General features: G+C 35.4%; 1 protein-coding gene across 1 annotated transcript in view; it reads right to left on the bottom strand.

Annotated features, from left to right (window-relative positions):
- The window catches only part of cntfr (ciliary neurotrophic factor receptor), a 224,117-nt gene that overhangs the window by 64,436 nt on the left and 137,874 nt on the right, over positions 1–21,807 (bottom strand). The window lies entirely within an intron of this gene.

Genomic DNA, 21,807 nt, shown 5'->3' with positions numbered 1-21,807 from the left:
AGAGCGCCACTGGACCGTGCCTAGCACTGGCAGAATTGAAACTGATGACTTGGACCGGTTGCCAGGGTTACGCATAATATTACCCCTATCCCATGTGTTCCTGTGTGTGAAACGGAGAGCAATTTAAGCCCCGTTGGCTGCCGAGCGCCGCCTTCTCCTTCCTCGTCTCCGTCGGCCCCCGTAGGCCTGACAAACTCAGGCCCGCCGGAAACAAAACCGCTTCTAAAGCTCACCTCTGGGCTCCCCTTTGAGCTTTGATTGCGCTAAACGCCGCGCATAAGCTGCCAGCTTACACAAGTACTTTCCTTACTTGATTGCGATGAGACTGGCTGATTTTTGATGGAGGTTTCGGAAAAGTATCCGCACACTTGTGGGAACTTGCAAGGCTCTTAAGGCCTGATATAAAAGGCAGAGCAGTTTTCGATTTTTTACTATAAATTTGTATTATTATTTTCAGAAGTGTAGAAACAAATATAATCTAATACATTATTATTAAAATTTAGTCTGATATTTAATTTAATTTAATTTTATTTTCAGAAGTGTAGAAACAAACATCTAATAATCTAATAAATTATTATTAAAATATAGTCCGATAAATTGTTTTATTATATTTTATTTTATTGCAGTGGTGTAAGAATAAACAAGTAAATAAATAAATCAAAACCTGCCAGTTCTACAACAATAATTCTAGAAATGATAAAAAAAACAAAAACAAGCAATTTTATTTTATTTTATTTGAGGTGGTTTATTAATAAACAAGTGAAAAACAAACAAAATTATCAGAAAACAAGCCTTAACGTATTTTATTTTATTTATTTTTATTTTATTTTATTTGCGTTGGTTTATTAATAAACAAATGAAAAACAAACAAAATTATCAGAAAACAAGCCTTAACATTTTTCTTTTCTTTTCTTTTCTTTTCTTTTCTTTTCTTTTCTTTTCTTTTCTTTTCTTTTCTTTTCTTTTCTTTTCTTTTCTTTTCTTTTATTTTATTTGCAGTGGCTTTCTAACAACAACAATTCAATAAATTATCAGAAAACAAGCCTTAACATGTATTTTATTTTATTTTATTTTATTTTATTTGCGGTGGTTTATTAATAAACAAATGAAAAACAAACAAAATCATCAGAAAACAAGCCTTGTTTTTTTACTTTACTTTACTTTACTTTACTTTACTTTACTTTACTTTACTTTACTTTACTTTACTTTACTTCATTTTATTTTATTTTATTTTATTTTAATTTATTTGCAGTGGTTTATTAACAACAAAAAATTCTATAAATTATCAGAAAACAAGCCTTAGCATGTATTTTTTTTTATTTGCGGTGGTTTATTATTAAACAAGTGAAAAATAAACAAAATTATCAGAATGTATTAAATTTAATTAATTAATTAATTAATTAATTTATTTATTTATTTCATTTTTTTATAAACAAGTAAAAAACAAATTAAATTATCAGAAAACAAGCCTTAACATGTATTTTATTTTATTTTATTTTATTTTATTTTATTATTTTATTTTATTTTATTTTATTTTATTTTATTTTATTTTATTTTATTTTATTTTATTTGTGGTGGTTTATTAATAAAGAAGTGAAAAACAAATGAAAAACAAACACCAGAAAACAAGCCTTAACATGTACTTTCTTTTCTTTTGTTTTCTTTTCTTTTCTTTTCTTTTCTTTTCTTTTCGCATCATGGCAATATTTTATTTTATTTTATTTTATTTTATTTTAGGAATCATAGGAAACAGCCTGTTGTGAAAACGCTTTTCTTTAACTTTGCATTTTAAATGACTCTGCTGATTGCATCTTGTTTAATTCATTAGTCAGCTATGAAGAATCAATTACCAATTACCAACTCTTCTGTTAGGAAATAAGCAAGAATACTGATCATAACATGAGTTACAGCAAACCACACAGTTCATTGCTAGACTAAAACAGTGAGATGAAATGATCTGTGGAAAAGCATGAACGCAAGAGATAGCAGAACACTTGTTAGAGGAGAGGAGGAGTCTAGAGCGTGATGCGTTTGACCTGACATTCCATCCGTGAGCTGCAAACTCAGAGTTTAGACAGTTTCTCCTCAGGAGGTGCATTCCTCCATAGAGTTGGGCCTGCAGGAGGCCTTCCTCACCCTCAGGCCAAATGGGCACACTGACAGCTCACGGACCCTCAACAGCACTGGAACCCTCCCCTTTCACTTCCCCACCCTGCCCAAAAGAAAGCGCATGGACATCCGCACATCTCAAAGACATTCTCCAAAGAGGCGAAAGCGACAAAACAAAAGAAGGTTGCTTTTCGGAGAGAATTTGCAACCTAGCAACACCTCTATTGTTTCCTTTATGTTTTTTTCTTCTTTTTTCCGCCCTTTTTAGTAGGACAGAATGTTGTTGAAGTGACAAAAGACATATCTCAGCGTTCTTTCTTACGAGTGATTTCATCTAAGCTAGCGGTGCCAAAGGAACAGCGTTAGCCCGAGATGTGAAGAAGCTAAACAAAAGTGTCACTTAAGCCATTTTGATCACACTAGCATTGAGAGAAATGAAAGGGAAAGTTATTGAAATCGCTTAGTTAGGAGGGTGAATCTAAGAAAGAAACGTCTGGGTTGGATTTCTACCAGAAAATCTGAAGAAACATGAAATTATATATTAGGAACATAAAAGGGTTTTATTTTATTGCATTGCATTGCATTGGTTTAAAAATAAACAAGTGCAAAAAATGACAAAGAATATTATTTTCTGAAGTGCAGAATCAAATATAACCTAATAATCTCTCCAATAACCCTCTTTACTTTTAATTTAAGTCTAATAAATTATTTAATTTAATTTAATTTTTATTTTATTATTTAATAAATAAATTATTTTATAAATTATTTAATTTACCATAAAATCTAAAGAAATATGAAATTATATATTTTTCTATATTGTTTTAGGAAGATAAAGTTGGTTTTATTTTTTTATTTTATTATTTGCATTTTAATTTATAATTTATTTATTTTATTTTATTTTATGTTATTATTTTATTTTATTGCAGTGGTTTAAGAATAAACAATTGAAAAAAAAATCTGGGGAAAGATATTCAAATTGCTTAGTTGCGAGGGTTTCAGACAGAAACGTCTGGGTTATAATTTTTACCATAAAATCTAAAGAAATATGAAATTATATATTTTTCTATATTGTTTTAGGAAGATAAAGAGGGTTTTATTTTATTTTATTTTATTTATATTTTATTGTATTGTATTTTATTTTATTTATTATAAATTATAAATAAATTTATTCAATTTATTAAAAATAAATTTTATTTTATGTTATTATTTTATTTTATTTATTTATTTTATTGCAGTGATTTAAGAATAAACTAGTGAGAAAAAAAATCTGGGGAAAATTATTCAAATTGCTTAGTTGTGAGGGTGAATCTCAGACAGAAATGTCTGGGTTATATTTTTACCATAAAATCTAAAGAAATATGAAATGATATATTTTTCTATTTTTTAAATTTAATTTAATTTAATTTATTTTTTAAAATAAAATAAAATAAAATAAAATAAAATAAAATAAAATAAAATAAAATAAAATAAAATAAAATAAAATAAAATAAAATAAAATAAAATAAAATAAAATAAAATAAAATAAAATAAAATAAAATTAAATAAAATTAAATTAAATTAAATTTTATTTATTGCAGTGGTTTAAAAATAAACAAGTAAAGAAAATAAATCAATCAAAATCTGCCAGTTCTACAACATAAATTACACCTGCATTCTTGATAATTCTACAAATTATCAGAAAACAAGCTTTAACATGTAAATAAATCAGTATCATATATATTTTTTTTTACTATAAGAATGACAAAGAATATTACTTTCTGAATTTTCTAATAAATTATTTTATTTTATTTTATTTTATTTTATTTTATTTTATTTTATTTTATTTTATTTTATTTTATTTTATTTTTTATTTTATTTTATTTTATTTTATTTGCAGTGGTTTAAGAAACATATGAAAAACAACATAAAATCTGCCAGTTCTACAAAACAAATTACAGTTGAATTCTAGATCATTTTATTTATTAATTTATTGTATAATGTTATTGCAATGTATATGTATATGTAAATATATCATTAAAATCATATATCATTAGCATAAATGCATTAAAAAATAAATTAACCAGCATTAAAAAATAAATAAATAATAAACAGTACTGCAATGATGAATTATTTACACAATTTCTAGTTTATGATCTGTAATGATCTGGCTATTTTCTTCAGGTTTTTTTAAATGGAATAAACACCTTTTTTGGTAATGTTAAGTTCTAAAACCACACACTCAAACCAAAAAAAAAGTTTTATGTGAAGTTAACAATGTAGAACAGTTTGTCTCATTATTGTGAAATTCAAAAGTGTGAATTGATTGATTTAGTTTAATGGCTGTGAAATCACATGTGCATGAGACTTTTTTTACTTGTATTTCTCAGCCCTCTCCTTTGCATCTGCATTGCACTTGAATGCAAAAATGTAAAAAAAAAAACAAAAAAAACAAGGGCGAGACTAGCCCAAAACCTCTGTGATCTCAATATGGTCAGCGAAACCTCACTTTATATAGCCATAACCTTTCAGAGAGCTGTCATATCAAATGCAGGCACAGAAAATGATACCTTCCAAACTCCTGGTACAAAAAGAGAAACTTCAAGTACTATTTGTAATAAAAGATGATAATTGCACAAGTCAATGAAGAGGTGCAATTTAGCTGTCAGACGAAGTACACTTACTGGTGAAAAAATAAAAAAAAGTCCTTCTCAGCCTTCCGGAGTCCTGTTTTTCTATATTGATGCAATTTAAATCAAACATACGAAAACATTTGCCTTTGACCTCGGCTGCTTATTCTTTAACCCCACTTTAAATCCGAATCCCGCTTGTCGCTCAAGGTGCCGAAAGCATCATGTGCGATTCGGACCCTAGAGGCATCAGGTAAACTCTTTTCACACGTTCAACAAATCCAGCTGCTCATACACAACGCAAAAAGATAAGGCTGTGCTATCGGCCCCCTGCGTTGCTGGCTGTCTGCTCCCTAATCTGAGGCCATTAAAAGGCCAGCGCAATGAAAGACACGGTTTCAGGGGTCAGTTGACAAACGTCAAGCCGCCAGGCCACATGAAAGGCGAGCGAGTGAATCCCAGGCGACCACCACTATCATCACTAACTGCTGATCTGTCAAAGCTGGGTCTGAGCCCCCCTCCATGACACGTCTGGAATGTGGACTATGTGCTCGGCAATTGAAAGCAGTGGCGAGAGCGGAGCGGGAAGGGGAATGGGGGTCAAGTTGCATGGAGGGCCTCTACCTGCACAAAAAGTGGAGATCAGTTGCAGGAAACACCTAATGTTGTCTAGACCAGCACCTAATGCGCAGTCTGACATGGCTGCCAAGTGCCTCTTAATCTGGAAACACGCTGTGGGCGCTTGAAAGCATAATTATTTAATTTGAATACAAAAATGAAAACATGTGGTCTAATGCTACTCAACACTTTTAAATATTTGCGTTTGAAGGACTAGCTCACTTCCAGAATAAAAATAAAATCCTGATAATTTACTCACCCTCATGTCTTTCTTTCTTCAGTCGAAACGAAATTAAGGTTTTGGTAAGACTTTAGTATTTAGCAGGGATCGATTCACACTGTTAACTAGCATTCTCAAGCACATATTCTGCATGACCATATTCTACATCTCTGATCCTACCCAATAACTAAACTTAAGGCAAGACACTGCAGGTGAATAGGGTAAAAAAAATAACTAATAGTTATCACCTTACTTACCCAGTTGATTGATTACATTGATAATTGCAAACATTTTTTGAATTACAAGTTTTCTAAAATGTTAGGTTTAAATATGCAAATGAGATATTGTTTAATGAAATATGCAATCATTTGCATACATTTCTAGTACAAAAATCTAAACACTGGATAAAGTCAGTTTCAAAATTCTTGTTTAATTTATTTGACATATTCAAATAAGAGTTAAAACTTTTTACAAAGGGGATTTTGGGTATCTCATTTTGTCAAAATCAAGCAAATTATATATGAACATATTCCTCTGTAAAAACCTTCAGGATATAGAGTGTAAAAATAAAAATTTATATTTTGGTGTGTGTAAGTGCTACTGAAGTGGAGATTTATGGCTCAGTGTAGGAGAAAAAACTCATTTTGAGAAAACGGCCTTTAAAAATATGCATCGTACTTGAAATCTATTGACACAAATAGATTAATTGCTATAAAAGAAACACTTAACAGTGTCTTTTGGGTGTTTTCTTTCCACTAGTCTAAAAAAACACTTTATGAAACACCAAAAATCTCAAACTTGACAGCTGCATGAAAAAATAGTGTTTTTGCCTGCAGTGTCTCCCCGTAAAGGAGAAGCTCACTTCCAGAACAAAAAATTACAGATAATGTACTCACTCCCTTGTCATCCAAGATATTCATGTCTTTCTTTCTTCAGTTGTAAAGACATTATGTTTTTTAAGAAAGACATTTTAGTTTTTTTTTTCCATATAGTCAGCTTCAATGGTGCCCTCGATTTTTAACTTCCAAAATGCAATTTAAATGTGGCTTCAAATGATCGCAAATACGGTTGTAAACGGTCCCAGCTTCCCCCAACTTCATAATTTACCTTTTTTTGTAAATGGCATTTGACTTTCTTTGCTCGTTGGCTTTGTAAACTCTGGGCCAGTATGTCCGCCCCTGTCACGCGTGACCTTTACACTGACTACGTAATGTGTGAAGTCAAGCATTTGTGGTTAAAAAGTATATACATTTTATTTAATATTTTTAGAAAATTACCAATTGTTTCACTACTTAAGACCCTTGATCCTCGGCTGGGATCATGTAGAGCCCTTTGAAACTGCTTTGAAACTGCAATTTGGACCTTCAACCCGCTGACTCCCATTGAAGTGCACTATATGAAGAAAAATCCTGCAAAGTTTTCCTCAAAAACCTTAATTTCTTTTCGAATGAATAAAGAAGACGTGAACATCTTGGATGACATGGGGGTGAGTACATTATCAGGAATGTTTTCTTCTATAAGTGAACTCTATGCAGCACTTGACCTGTGAAATCAATACATGCAGCATTTTAAACATATTCTGATTCACTGGAAAGCAAAATCTAAATCATGAACCATGATATCTGGTCCATGCAGGCATTTCTAAGTTGATTTTTGTATAAATTCTTAAGAATCTTCTTGGTGCATTCTATTAATGTATTATAACTATGTTATAAAACAGGTATTACCACATTTGTTGTTTATCATGCATGCATTGCATGTTACACTTTTTAAACTTTAACTACAAAATCCAAATCAGATTTGGTTTCTATTATTTGGTGCTTTTATTATAGCATCTTGTCTAGAAGACCAGGGTTTTGGGGGTGGGGTCTTCAAACAGGCAAAACCATCATCATAAATTAGTCACAGTGCTTGTCCTGTGCAGAAAGTGCCTGGCTGGCATCTTTTCAAGGAACAGCTTTACTCCGTCTGTGCATGCATGCAAATTCATCTTATGCCTCGGATCCTAATCGAAAGTCCAATATAAAAAAAGCCCCATAAATCCTCGACAGAGGTGCATGAATTGGAGTGAGGGTGATTCTGGCCTATAGACCACTGCTATAGACCACCTAAATGAATTGTTCCCTCACAAGTGCCAATAAATCATCAATCTCTTCTGAGCACGTATTGCGTCATGGATGTGCAGAAACTAAGCGCTAGCCGCAGAGCCTCCTTTTTGTGAACAAAAAAGCGGCACTTTACTCATGCTGTGTTTTGTCGGTAAAACATTTCTCCTCTCGACCATATGTTTCGGCACACCATAGAGACAGACAGAGCTGAGCAAATGGGACAGGAAAAAGCCAGTCAGCAATCTTTAGCAAAACAATTTCAGAGCATTACACGAGCGAAATCCACCGCTGTACGCTGACAATAAATCTAAGAGTAATATACTGTGCAGTGTTAACAGTCCATGGCGTTAACAATCCGTTTAGCAGTGAAAGCTGTAGAAAAACATGGGATATACTTTGTTTTTAAAAAGCCTGGTCTCAATGGCTTTGACAGGGTAGGTGCTGTTGTTTTCACTCAACGTGTGTTCAGTCAGGGTGGTCTAGTAATGTAAACCAGCTCTTGACAACTTCAAATCACTATATTTAGACTATTTTCTTTCCTATGAAAATAATAATTTAGAATGACATGTTCCCATCCCATTAAAGGCTAAATGTAGTAGTTAAGTAAGTGTCTGCGGGTTAAATGTATAACAGCAAGCAATTAGTTTAATATGTAACATTCCTCCTAGCTTTTCAAACAGGTTGCTGTAATCGTCTCTTGTTAACAGCTGAGCTGTGCGATGCTGCTACAACCTTTCCAGACCAACCAGAGCATTCCCAGAAATCAACATCGCATTTATCTCTAGTCAACCCTTTAAGCCCTCTGTGACCAAAACAGCCAGGATAAGATTATATTCACTTTCAGTGAAATTGCACTGAAAATACTCCTTAATTCTCTGAGGTGAATTTCAAAGGTAGCAACACAAGTTGTACATATGCAGTTACTAGAGCAGGGACCATCTGTAGAGGGGCGGAATACATGAATAATACTCCAAGACTCTAAACCTCAAGGCAGTAATTTTATATTGAAGCCATTAGCGTGCGGTGAAAAAAATAGCAGTTCTGTTTCCACAGGCCCTCTCCTGCACCGTCCCTTAACCATCCGATTATCATTGAGACAAAGGGATGCTTGAAAGATTTTGAAGACTTAAAAAGTTCTGGTCACTCCTGAGGGAATTCCTCGGATAGGGTTTGGTTTTGCGAACCCAGCTCTAGAGTGAATCCGACTTGGGATTCAGGAATACATCACAGTGTAGTATCAGAAAATGGACACAAGTTGGAGTTGACAAAGCAGATCCTGTGACCACGCTGCACACAGAATGTTTTTCAACCGCTGAATTATACCAGTCTACATTTTAGACTCAAACAGCTGTAATCATGGTTTACAGCCTGCTGGGTAGATGTTATTCAAAATGTGTTATGAAATCTGTGTCCTTCCTTAAAGGCAGGCAGATTCAATCCTGCTCCTGGAAGGCAACTTTCCTGAAGAGTTGATCTTCAACCTGGTAGTTTCTAGTGATCCAGAAGACCTTGAATAGCTGGATAAGGTGTGTTTAATGAGGATTAGAGCTAAACTCTGCTGGAAGGTGGCCCTCCAGAAACAGGACTGGACACAATGGACTGTTGTATAACTTACTTTCTTCAATAGAACACAACCCTTTTGAAAAAAAAAAACAAAAAAAAAACAGCATATGCTGGTTATGTATGTTTTGAAGCATGGTAGCTTATTTGAGCTGGTTTAAGCTGGTTCTTAGTTGATCATGAGCTGGTTTAAGCTGGTTCTTAGTTGGTCATGAGCTGGTTTAAACTGGTCCTGAGCTGGTTGTAAGCTGGTCCTGAGCTAGTCTTGAGTAACTAACTTCCTACTAGCTCAGGACCAGCTTATAACCAGTTCATGACCAACTGTTGTTTCTTTCAGCAGGGAAAAGGAGAATTTATAGACAATACCCTGGCCGCTGAGGTAGGACTTGAGCTGTCAAGCTTTAAAATGACCCCAAAAGAGTGCAAAAAATATAATATAATGTGAGTCATATGTTTTCGAAAGCCATATGATAGCTTTGTGTCAGAAATAGACAGAAATGTAAAATATTATGAAACCTTGGAATTCACTCTAGCTCTGCTTGGCGAGTTTATGTGAGAGTTGTTCTTTTGAAACAAATCTTTTCAATAAATCAGATGATCCAATATTTTCAGAAAAGTGGTGTGAATGATTTGTTCATGAACCAGACTTGTTTCATCACACAAAGTTTCATATGATATTGTATAATTGTATGATAATAAGCTTGTGTGACAAGTTATCATATTATCACATGAGTTATTTTAACTATTCTTTATGATATTTATGTTGATTTTGTTGAAGGTTTGCATCCCTGAGATCCTCAGAACTAGATCGGTAAATCTTTTTGTCTTTTTTCCCCCCATTCAGTCACAAAGTTGAAATGAAATCACAAAGAACCCAATGCTGCAGACAAATATCTGATGGGAACAGGGAGGGGGGTAAGTCATCAGGGGGAGTTAGCCTCTGAAGTGGGCCATCATGAGGGGCTAATTTGACAGAAATGCAGGGAGGAAGACTGATGATTGCTGAGCATGTGGTTGAAAAACAAAGAGGGAGGGGCTGATGGATGAAGGAGGGGTGGGAGAGGTAAATGCCCTTGTAGACAACAGAGTGGACGAAGTAAAGCTTGAACTGAGCAGTGTTTGGGTGGTCTTGGAGCCACTGTGGACACCCATGAGAAAAGTGTCTCTTCCTGGGAATTTTTCTTTGCTCTACCTTAACAATACCCTGAAATCCAAGGAAATTGTCTCTTACTGTATGTAAGTGTGTGTGTGTGTGTGTGTGTGTGTGTGTGTACCTGGTATTCATCACGTTGTGGGGACCAAATGTCCCCTCAAGGATAGGAATACCAGTAGATTTTGACCTTGTGGGGACATTTCTCAGGTCCCCATGAGGAAACAGGCTTATAAATCATGCACAATGAGTTTTTTTGATGAAGTAAAAGTATGCACAATCTCCTGTGAGGGCTAGGTTTAGGTGTAGGGCCATAGAAAGTACGGTTTGTACAGTATAAAAACCATTACGCCTATGGAATGTCCCCATAAAACATGTAAACCCAACATGTGTGTGTGTGTGTGTGTGTGTGTGTGTGTGTGTGTGTGTGTGTGTGTGTGTGTGTCTATATTTTGTAGAGTTCAATCATTATCATGCATTTCCCATACTGGGAAACAAGAGTGTCTGTATTTGGAATAGACAGGTCTTGACAGGGGTGTTATTAATTGAGAACACTATGGGCAATGTGTTTGCACTTACTCACACTTATTAGCAAGTCAAATGCCTAACTTTGATGTCTCTGTGTCAAAAAAAGAATTGCATTTTATGCAAAAGCATGAAAGTTAACACTAATGAGAAGCTCGGACATTCTTCATTTGGTATTAAGAGCCTTTTTAACAGTCAAAGATGCAATCATAGAATTATTACATATGCCTTTATCAAATTCTCATTAGCTGAAGAAATCAGTGCAGTTTTACTGGTGTTCAAGCTTGGCCAATCTTGTTTTCAGATGGTTTGGCTGGTCTCCTAATCTAACTAAGCTGGTTATCAAGTCTAGGTCAACTCCCAACCTGGCTAAGTCCTTATTCAACTGGTTTTGCTGATTGGCCAGGCGAAAGCCTCTCTAAAACCATCAAAACAAACCAGCCTAACCAGGCGACCAGGGAGAAAGGAAAGCATCAGGTTGTAGCTCACAAACCATATCATCTCCAATGTCTCACAGCTCTCCAATTAGTCAAGGATTAACTAGCGGCAAGGATGGATAGGCCTCAATGAAATATCAAACTGTTCAACAATCCAATATTCTCTCTAAATCCCCCAGAACGGTGCTTCAGTTTTTTTTGATGAATGTCTGTGAACAGCTGGGAAGTTTGGTCCCGTCTACAGTAGGGTGGCTGATGGTGAACGGCCAGTCTAATATTCTACAGAGAGGCAGGGGATAAATGGCGTTCATTGTGTGGATGGAGCTCCCTGTCATTCCACAGTCATGCTAATGGCTCTAATCTGACAGTGGGCTCTGGCAGTCGGCTCTTTGCTCCTTGCCTTTTCCTGACGTCCCCCCTCCACCTCCAGCTCCTTCACATTCCTGTCCCTCGTGTCATCCGCAAGGAACGGGCGGTATTACATGCCTGTTTGTTCCCTTTGTCATACAGCCTTCCCAGCTATTAGGGTTTGAGTTAGGGGAGGCAGTGGTTGGGGGGTTAAAGACTGAGAAAAGCGGGTGTTGTGAGGGGGAGGACGGTGGGTTTCTGCCTGAGACCACTAAGCTTGAACGCTGGCCCACATTCACTCTACCCCTGCTGATCACTAGCCATTGTTTCTGATCAGTCAGGAATTTGCTCATGCAAAGCCCTCTTTGACTGGAAAAAAGAGGAAGACAGTTCAATATGTAAGCTGGGAACTGGCGGTGGAAGGCAGGGCAAAATGAGTTTGATCCATTGAAAATGACAGAAGAGACTTACTCTGGCCTGAGGGCAATGAACCTACAGATTTTTAGCCACCTAGGTCTGCAGCAGACCCATGCAGATGTGTACAGTGTGGCCGCAGCCTCCTTATTATGCGAGTAGCCTGAGCAATTGAGCTGAAAATTGGTACGCCAAGACCATGTGGGTCGAGCAGGGATGAGGGTGAATCAGCTTAAAATACTAAATTAATCTACTCTGACAGGCCCAAACGCAATTGGAATTTAACGCCACATGGGTGCTTCACGAGCCCATGGGTATGCAGGATTGTTTTCATCCTGTTGTGGTCCATCAGTCGGCTAGATAATGGAGAAGGTCGCTAAGATGTATCTTCAGTGAGGTGAGGTAAAGTAATGGCCTCTAATATGTGCACCAAAAAAAGCTCAACGACACGTTGGTATTTGTAGACAGCTCAGTTCCTGTCTGGCAAATTTAATCCTGGCACAAAGTTGGTCTCAGGACTTACCACTCAGTGTTTAATTAGTGACTGTTAAAGTTTAAAGTTTAAACCAGGGATTAGAAGTCCTAGTGAGAGGATTAGTCCAAAATACCAGCCTGGGTTTCGGGAATAGATTTGAGGCTTTAAATGCGTGGCAGAATCTCGATGTGGAATAGGAAAACTAGGAAAGGTGTCATTTCAGGCAATCAGTTGTGGGTGGGCGGTTCTTACGGATGCTGGCATGCGAATGAATTGCAAACCTCACGGTTGCATGTGCCAGGCAGATTCCTGACACAAGCATTGCTTGACAGCTTAATTTATCAATCTGTTAGATGAACATGGCTCCCCATGCCTCGATTTCACCTAGAATTTTAATAGGCCTGACTGCTCCGGGGCTTTAGACCTGTGGGATAAAGATTCTATTACCACGAGGGCAACCCTCAGAGTTGTGGTTTGCCTACGAAAAATGGCTTCACTTGCCAGATGAAAAAGGAATACAAGGGTTAAAAAAATGGGTGGAAATAGGTCTAATGGGGGCAGCAGGAGCACAAAGTGCTCTCTAATTTCAGTCTAATTTTCTTTGAGAGGAAAATGACAGGTTAAGTTGAATGGTTTCCCTTAATATTTACCATTTCTCCTGACATTTTCCTCCGTGGTGTTCTTGTGAAAATATCAGGCAGATTAACATTTCTGATGGGTAAGCCAAGAATCCCTGCAGGAATCACATCGGGGACTTAATTTCTACACCGCAACGACAGCATAAACGATCCCTCTGCTTATAATTAGATATCGGGACTCTGTTGTAACTTTGGAGCACGCTCAAGTGAAAATTAGTCACAGTTCAACAGATGTCTGTAATTTCTGTAAAAAGGATATGAAGTTAAGTAAAGGTTTTCAAGCCAGCTTCAAACCCAACGTAAACACTCTCTCCCACAAAGGCCCAAAAGTGCAGGGCGCTGTGCTTAGTCTACATTCCCAATCACAAAGAATTCTAGGGTTCGTCCCAAATGACAAATCACACACTTAGTCGGGAGACAGTGGCCATTTGGGAATGCGTAAAAGGGTTGCTCTGGGTGCTCCAGACATAAGAAAGAAGGAATTCCATTGATTCACTGGACCATGAATGGACTTCAGAGAGTTTTACCCCCACTACAGCCTCCTTGCACCCAAACTTCCCTTTGAGCTAAACACCCTTTCTTCCATGCACCTCGTCCAGTCACAACCAAGCTTGTTCCTGTTTTTGCAGGAAAATTGCATTCTGTAAAACTAATGTAAATGCTTTTAACTGATACAACCACAGAAATTATTGAAAATGTTATGAAATAGCAATTTCGGAGAAGGCTAAAAACTATTTCTGAATGGGAGAGGCAGCAAGGCAGTTGTCCAGCAGTGACGTTCAGAAGCTGAGCATAAATTGTAGGGAACATGCTAAAGACACAATAAAGTCCAAATAGATGGTCAACACAAGCATTTTCTGTTTTAATCACCTCATTAAAATTGTATAGTGCAATCTGCTGTGCAGCACAGAGCATATTAGTCATTTTTTTATATTTCATTGTGAATGCTATAGAGTAAGAACCCTAATGTATCCGTTACATTTGCCAATATGGCAACTTGAAACTTCAAGCCCTAAAGTCAGACATATACAAGCACAATCACTGGCATTTAATGCTTCAACCAACAGCTCATTATCTGTATGCATGCTCCAACACATTTCACTAAACACACTGCAGGTTGCCTCACCCAACACAAAGCTCAGGACTGTCTGGATCAGCAAGCAGCATGCGATTTGGACAAAATATGCAATTCTCATTAGGGGCTGGAGTTATGGGCTAGCCAGAGCCACAGTCCTCGATCTCAATTAATGGCAACGATGTCCGCAATGAGAACAAATCACCTGGTCTCTCCAGACAGTCGGCTTCCATCTCCAGAGAGTCGGACAGATTCACTTGCAGACATCTGGTCCATTTACAAATTGGAAAATGCAATTTAAGGAACGGGAAAAGAAAAAAAAAAAAAAAACATCAAGAGAGAATTCTATGCAGACTGAAGATTCTGCAGGAATCAAACCAAATTCCCCACCGCACTTCTGTGTGTCTGGCCCATAATTAATACTGTTTACCAGAAGCAAGAGAGGGAGACAGTAGGAAACAATCCTACTAAATACAAGCTTGTTATTTTGAGCTAAATTTCGCTTCTTTTATTAAATGTTGCATCGCTATTTCAATTACCCCTTCCCCATGTAACAAAGCTCTTTTCCTTTTATCCGAGAGTAAATAAAAACAGCCTTCACATAAAGCTGGGCCATAAAGTTTTAAATTAACCAGGCTCCGGAGAGAAGGCTAAACCATCTGTAACATCATAATTTAAGTTTTATAGATTTACCCAATACTTGCCAATATCATTTTTGTCCATGCACATTTTTTTTGCTGTCTTAGAGATGTTATTTAAATAAAAAATAATTTTATTTTTCAAAATATCTTCTCGTGTTCCACAGTTCCCAGAAGAAAGTAAGTCACTCTTTTTGTAATGGAATGATGCAGTGTTTTTTCCTCAATAAAGAAGCCATTCATTTCAAATATTCATCACAATAGGAAGAAACCACCGTGACCACTAGTTTCATCACAGTAATTAGTTATAAACAAAACAGAAATGCTGTTAAAATGTTGGTGAGATGGCCAATCAAAACAAACACTCAAAAAACCCTAAATGTTACATCTCCCATCTATATTTTTTAAGCACACTCACTACAACTGCTACAATTTCTAGTTACGTTGCCCTTGGGCTATGTACATTAGTTCATTGATCTTTATGGGTCTTGTGCGGTTCACAAAAGGTCAGACTAACAAAAACAGAGCTGTTTTTCCAGTCCGAAGATGTTGATTCTTTAACGAAAACAAAGTGGAACACCTCAGAAAAACAGTCTACTATTTGTTTTTGCCCAAGATCAAGAAAAGAAAAAGAAGGAAAGGCTTGTTTCTGTTCCAGCGTTGTTGTGTCTCTGAACGGATTGGGTCTCGCGGGGGGATTACGTCGCTCCCCATAATGACTGTGTGTAATAATTAATGGGATTAGGAGATTACATAGCGGTTTTTCCAATCTGCGCCCAGGGCCGTACCGCCTGCACTATCTCTACACTTATCGCGTGGTAGGATCTCAGCGCTGTGTGCCCATGTGTTAGAGCAACGTCTTATTCTAAGGCAACAGGCGCCAGTCTTCAGATACAAGGAATTCAGTGCTAGATGGGAAATAAGGGATAAGCGATTCAGCAGAAATCACTGCTCCTGTTTGCATAACCTTAACATATTTTTTTGACATGACATCTGGAAAAACACATGGAGTCATAATAAGAGCTGTAATTACATATACAATGGTAAAAGATCATTGGTATTGGGTCAGATCGTGTTTTTTTAATGCAGTAGCTAATCAGATATTTAGTACTGATTTTCAAAGCTCCATTAACTCCGTGAGTGCATCGTCTGGAAACCCATTCAGTGCTATTTTAGATTAATGTTGTGGGTTCGATACAAGATAAGTTCTATCGGTCAAGTCAATTAACACTGATAATTGAGGCACTTCACCTTTTTAAAAAATGTGAATTATTTGAGCTGTGAAATACTAAAACGTCCAAGTTGTCAGTTTTAGGCAGTCTGAACCTCTAGATATTCATTAGTGATGGTATCTTTGTCCATTAAAGTACTCTTACATTCTTATGAAATTACATTTTAACACTGATAATAATCAGAAATGTTTCTTAAGTAGCAAATCAGTAGCACACTGCAAAAAATGCTTTTCTATCTTAGATTTTTTGTCTTGTTTCCAGACAAAATATCTAAAAATTCTTAAATCAAGAGACAAGTAAAAATCATTTTCTTGTTTGATGACAGGAATAAATTACATTTTAAAATAGAATTAAATAGAAAACAGTTAAAATTCTGATAATATTTTTTTTTTTATTATTTTTACTGTATTTTTGATTAAATACACATTTGATGAGAATAAACATTTAAAATCTTACACACCCCAGTGTTTTGAATGGTAATGTACACTGCAAACACTAAACAATTGCATTGTGCATTGTGGTAGGCTAATGGTTAAAGGTCTACTAAATGAATAAAATTACTCATAATTTCCCATACCAACATAGCGTTGCACACCGAATGAAACACTTCTGCTATTACTGATGATTTTTAATTAATGCAGAGAACTCTCAAACGTAAACCCCAGAGAATATGTTTAAACGAAGTCAAGGGCAAAAAAATACAGCCATGAAAATACCAGCTTCTCGTCGTGTTATGCGCTGGCATGCTAATAGGCAGAGAAAGAGAGGAAAAAGTCTGTCTGAAAGCACTAAATGTAGCCGGACATCTCTTAAATGAATGAGGCACAAAGGGGATTACCTCACCACATTTCTTCTGTTACTTTTCCACACACATAAAAGCAACTTCTCAATGTGTGTTGCTATTCTAATTTCAGTTGGGAAACGGAGGGAGGGCGAAGGAGGAATCAAAAGACGCCGCACTGGTTTGTGGATAGGGATGGAATGTGACAATGCTAATTATTGCGTGCAAAGCTACACAAACCACAATTCCACCTGATAATGGAAGTCTTTTTCCTTTCAAAACTCCCGCTAGAGTCGCTAGTGTGAAAATCACTCATACATTCCTTTCACTGGACACTTTTTTCCTTTGTTTGTAAAGCAAAAATATTGTTTAGGCAGAGTCACACATACAGTAAGAGTGTGTTTAAAATGTATGCTTGAAATATCCACTGACTAAAATAAAATTTTATGACGTTAGTTGTTGTATGTATCACGGAAGGATGAGGAAATGTCAGACACTTTGTGGCATTTTAAAAATAACATACCACCTACACTAAACCTGACCTTAAACTTAACCGACAGTGTTAACAAAGGAAAACATGAAATAGAAAACACATTTGCCGAAGCAAATATAGCTTTTTGGATTGCTTTGACCATTCTTTGAACTCTTGTATCATGGCTTGTGTTTCACAGGGCTCATACCAGAGCGTTTTGTATCATAAGTGAACTGTACCGGGTGTGTTACCAAGCAAGTTTACTACGTCAGAAAAGCCATACATATGGAGCTGTATATGTGATGCAAACATTATAACGTATTAGTCTGCAAATCTTGTGCTAAGCGGTTCCTTCCTTGTGCAAAGAACCACTGAAAAATAGATAATTATAATTGATAATCTGCCCCTATAATCATAATTTGTGTGAAAAAGAATAAAAAGGTTTGGTGTTTTACTGTCACTAGCGGTCCTTTTAGCTAAAAACGGCAATGAATTGCATGTATAGGTATGATTTTGAAGTAGGTAGATGCATGTTTTTTCCAATGAGAAAGAAGCAAAATAAACAGCAATTAAAAGATGCTATGTTGGTTTGTGGATAGGGATGGAATGTGACAATGCTATTTATTGTGTGCAAAGCTACACAAAACTATATCTAATAATGGGAGCCTTTTTCAATCGTTCAAGAGTCGCTAGTGTTAAAATCACTCACACATTCCTTTTACTGGACTTTTTTTTTATTTGTTTGTAAAGCAAAAATATTGTTTAGGCAATGTCAAACATACAGTAAGAGTGTGTTTAAAATGTCTGTTTGAAATATCCAGTCACTCTAGCAACATTTTATGACGTTAGTTGCTGTATGTATCACAGAAGGATGAGGAAAAGTCAGACACGTTGTGGCATTTGAAAATAACATACCACTTACACTAAACCTGACCTTAAACTTAACCGATCGTGTTAACAAAAGGAAATGTAAAATAGAAAACACATTTGCTGAAGCAATCATGGCTTTTTAACTTGCTTTGGTGATTATTTGAGCTGTTTTATCTTTAGGACTCGTACCAGAGCGTTTTGTATCATAAGTGCAAAGTACCGGGTGTGCTACCAAGCAAGTTTACTACGTCAGAAAAGCCATACATATGGAGCTGTATATGTGATGCAAACATCATATTGCATTAGTTTTCCAATCATGTGCTGAGCTGTTTCTTCCTTGTGCAAAGAACCATTCAAAAATATGTCATTAATAATTGATCATCTGCCACATAATCATAATTTGTGTGAAAAAGAATACAAATCTTTGGCGTTTTACTGTCACCAATGGTCCTTTCAGCTAAAAACTGTAATGAATTGCATATATACAGTATGTATGTTTTTTGGAGTAGGTAGATGTACGTTTTACTAATGAGAAAGAAGCAAAAGAAAGAGCCACGCTGGTTTGTGGAAAGGAAGGAATGTGACAATGACAATTATTGCATGCAAAGCTACACAAACCACAATTTGAAGGATGAGGAAAAGTCAGACACGTTGTGGCATTTGAAAATAACATACCACTTACACTAAACCTGACCTTAAACTTAACCGATCGTGTTAACAAAAGGAAATGTAAAATAGAAAACACATTTGCTGAAGCAATCATGGCTTTTTAGCTTGCTTTGACCATTCTTTGAGCTGTTTTATCATGACTTGTGTTTCACAGGACTCATACCAGAGCATTTTGTATCATAAGTGCAATGTACCGGGTGTGCTACCAAGCAAGTTTACCATATCAGAAAAGCCATATGGAGCAGTATATGTGATGCAAACATCATAACATATTAGTCTGCATTCATGTGCCACATGAACCACATGAAAACAGGTCTATTAAATAATAATCTGCCTCTGTAATCAGTAATTTGTGTGAAAAAAAAATGTTTGGCGTTTTACTGTCACTAGCAGTCCTTTCAGCTAAAAACTGCAACTAATTGCATGTAAAGGTATGTTTTTCGAGTAGGAAGATGCACGTTTTTTCCAATGAGAATGTGTTCGATTTTAAGCCAAAGAAAAGAGTGACTGAAAGACAAAAACATTCCTCTGAAAGTAACAAAAGTTTTCTGAAGGCTTCACAGTTGGAACATACAGAAAGATACAGCGAGAAGGCAGAAAGAGCTACATCAATGGCACCATATATTCAAAGAGCAGCGAACAGAAAGAAAACGAGGTACGAGAGCAGAGGGAGATGATCATCAACATGTTGGAGAACCTCTACATGGAGCGTACTGATCTGTTGGGATGAAGTCATGAATGCCGTCCTGCAGAGCCGGATTTATTCACTTGCTGCTCTTCCATGCTGTGGCTCCTCTGGTAGCTCTTCTTTTCGTCTGACAGTAAAAGACAGCCACTGACTGAAGCCTTTCAGAGCACATCCCCATGTCTTTGTGAAGCATAATCAAAGGACATGAATGCGCTCTGCAGCCAGGAATCGCCATGATTTGTCCAAGCATTGAGTCTGAAAGGACAGGTTTTGCCACATAGTTGGCTACAATGACCACAAATGATTTGGAAAAGCAACAGACATGGAAATCAGAGACCTGCATGTGTTCAAACACGAAATAGTTTATGTAAAAAAATAGAATTAGAAACAGAAAAAAATCTGGCATTATTTAATTACTCAACCCAATGTCATTCAAAACATGCTGTTGTTTTTTTATTGGGACACAAAAGCATTTTTATTTAAGAATTAAATTTAAAATACTGTTTTTTTTTTATTACTGTAGCCACTGATGGCTAATTTTGCATGCTAAGCACAGCAAAGCCATGCCTCAGTTTTACATAGACTTGTTCAATTAAAAAGGCTTGTGTCCTCATGTGACCTAACTGTACTCAAGACAATAAATACTTTGGTTTGCCAATTGGTGTTGCTCAGAGAATCTAGTTCCCTTGTTATTATACTAATTAAGTCATCCTGGGTTTAAATTAAAACTTAAATTAAGGTCTTAAATTGACCGTTGATAAAATACAGCAGAAACCATTGGGACTCAGTCATCTTTCATGCAGATGTTTCTATCTACTACCATCTTTCATCTCAAAAATAGTCTGTTATATATTCTGGATTACTGCTGTGAGTGGAGTAACATGGAGTAACATAGATCTTGAAAATGAAGGGAAAAAAAGTTTCTTATGAAATATTCATCATTCATGTGTTTGCCTGATGATATACCTGATGCTTTCCACATGTGTGCATATTTTGCTAAATACCGCAGTAAAGATTTTAAAGATTAATAAATGTATGCAGAATGCAACAAAGTGAGTGTAAAAAAAGTTAGACTACAAAAAAAAAAAGATTTTTGTCCTGTTTTAAACAAAATAAATTTACTAGAGTAGCAAAACTGTATAAAATATTTCAGAGTTGTCTGAGATTGCATTAAATTAATAAATTAAGAGTCATTTTCAAGCATAAAGATCACAAAAATGAGTGAATTTTAATGTTAAAAACTAAATATCCAAAAAAGCCTTTGAAGACATAAAAGTGCATGTAATACATTTTAATATAGGTAGACTGCCAAAAAAAATCTTAATCAATATTTTTTAGATTAGATATTATGCTAAACACAGACCCTTTAAAGATATGTAAACATATTCAGAATGCAATAAATTGCATGCAATACATTTGTATAATTTTAGCCAAATTCTTAGTCAATATGTGTGTCTTGTATTATGTTAGATATTCTTAAATCAAGATACAATTTTCTTGAGAAGCATCAAATATAAAGGCTTGTTTTCAGAGAATATAACATATTATTCAATTAAGGTTAATTTTTAAGCATACAATCCACTCATTTAAGGAATATTCATGTTTAAAAAGTACACTGGAAGTAAGCCTTCCAAATAATTCTTAATCAATAAATTTTGTCTTATACTACATAAAATATTGTTCAACTAAGATGAAATAACTTGAGCAGCATTAAAATTTAAAGACTTATTTTCAGAGAATATAACATTAATCAATTAAGGTTATTTTTTTAAGCATAAAATCCACTCATTTAAGAAATATTCATGTTTATAAAGTACACAATGGTTTGTTAAACACCCAATAGACCCTTTAAAGATGCATATATATATATATATATATATATATATATATATATATATATATATATATATATGCAGAATGCAATTAAGTGCATGTAATAAAGTTTAAGGTAGACTTCCAAAAAATTCTTAATCAATAATTTTTGTCTTATACTACATCAAACATTGTAAACTAAGATGAAATAACTTGAGCAGCATTCAAATTTAAAGACTTATTTTTTAGAGAATATAACATATTCATTCATTTAAGTGAATGCAATATAATTTAATAAAGTTAGATTTCCAAATAATTCTTAATCAATAATTTTTGTCTTGTACTACATCAAATATCATTAA

The sequence above is a fragment of the Garra rufa genome, chromosome 23 (genome assembly GCF_049309525.1).
Source record: "Garra rufa chromosome 23, GarRuf1.0, whole genome shotgun sequence".
NCBI lineage: Eukaryota > Metazoa > Chordata > Actinopteri > Cypriniformes > Cyprinidae > Garra > Garra rufa.
Note: the sequence above shows the minus strand (reverse complement) of the source record. Positions and strands in the feature narration are given on the sequence as shown.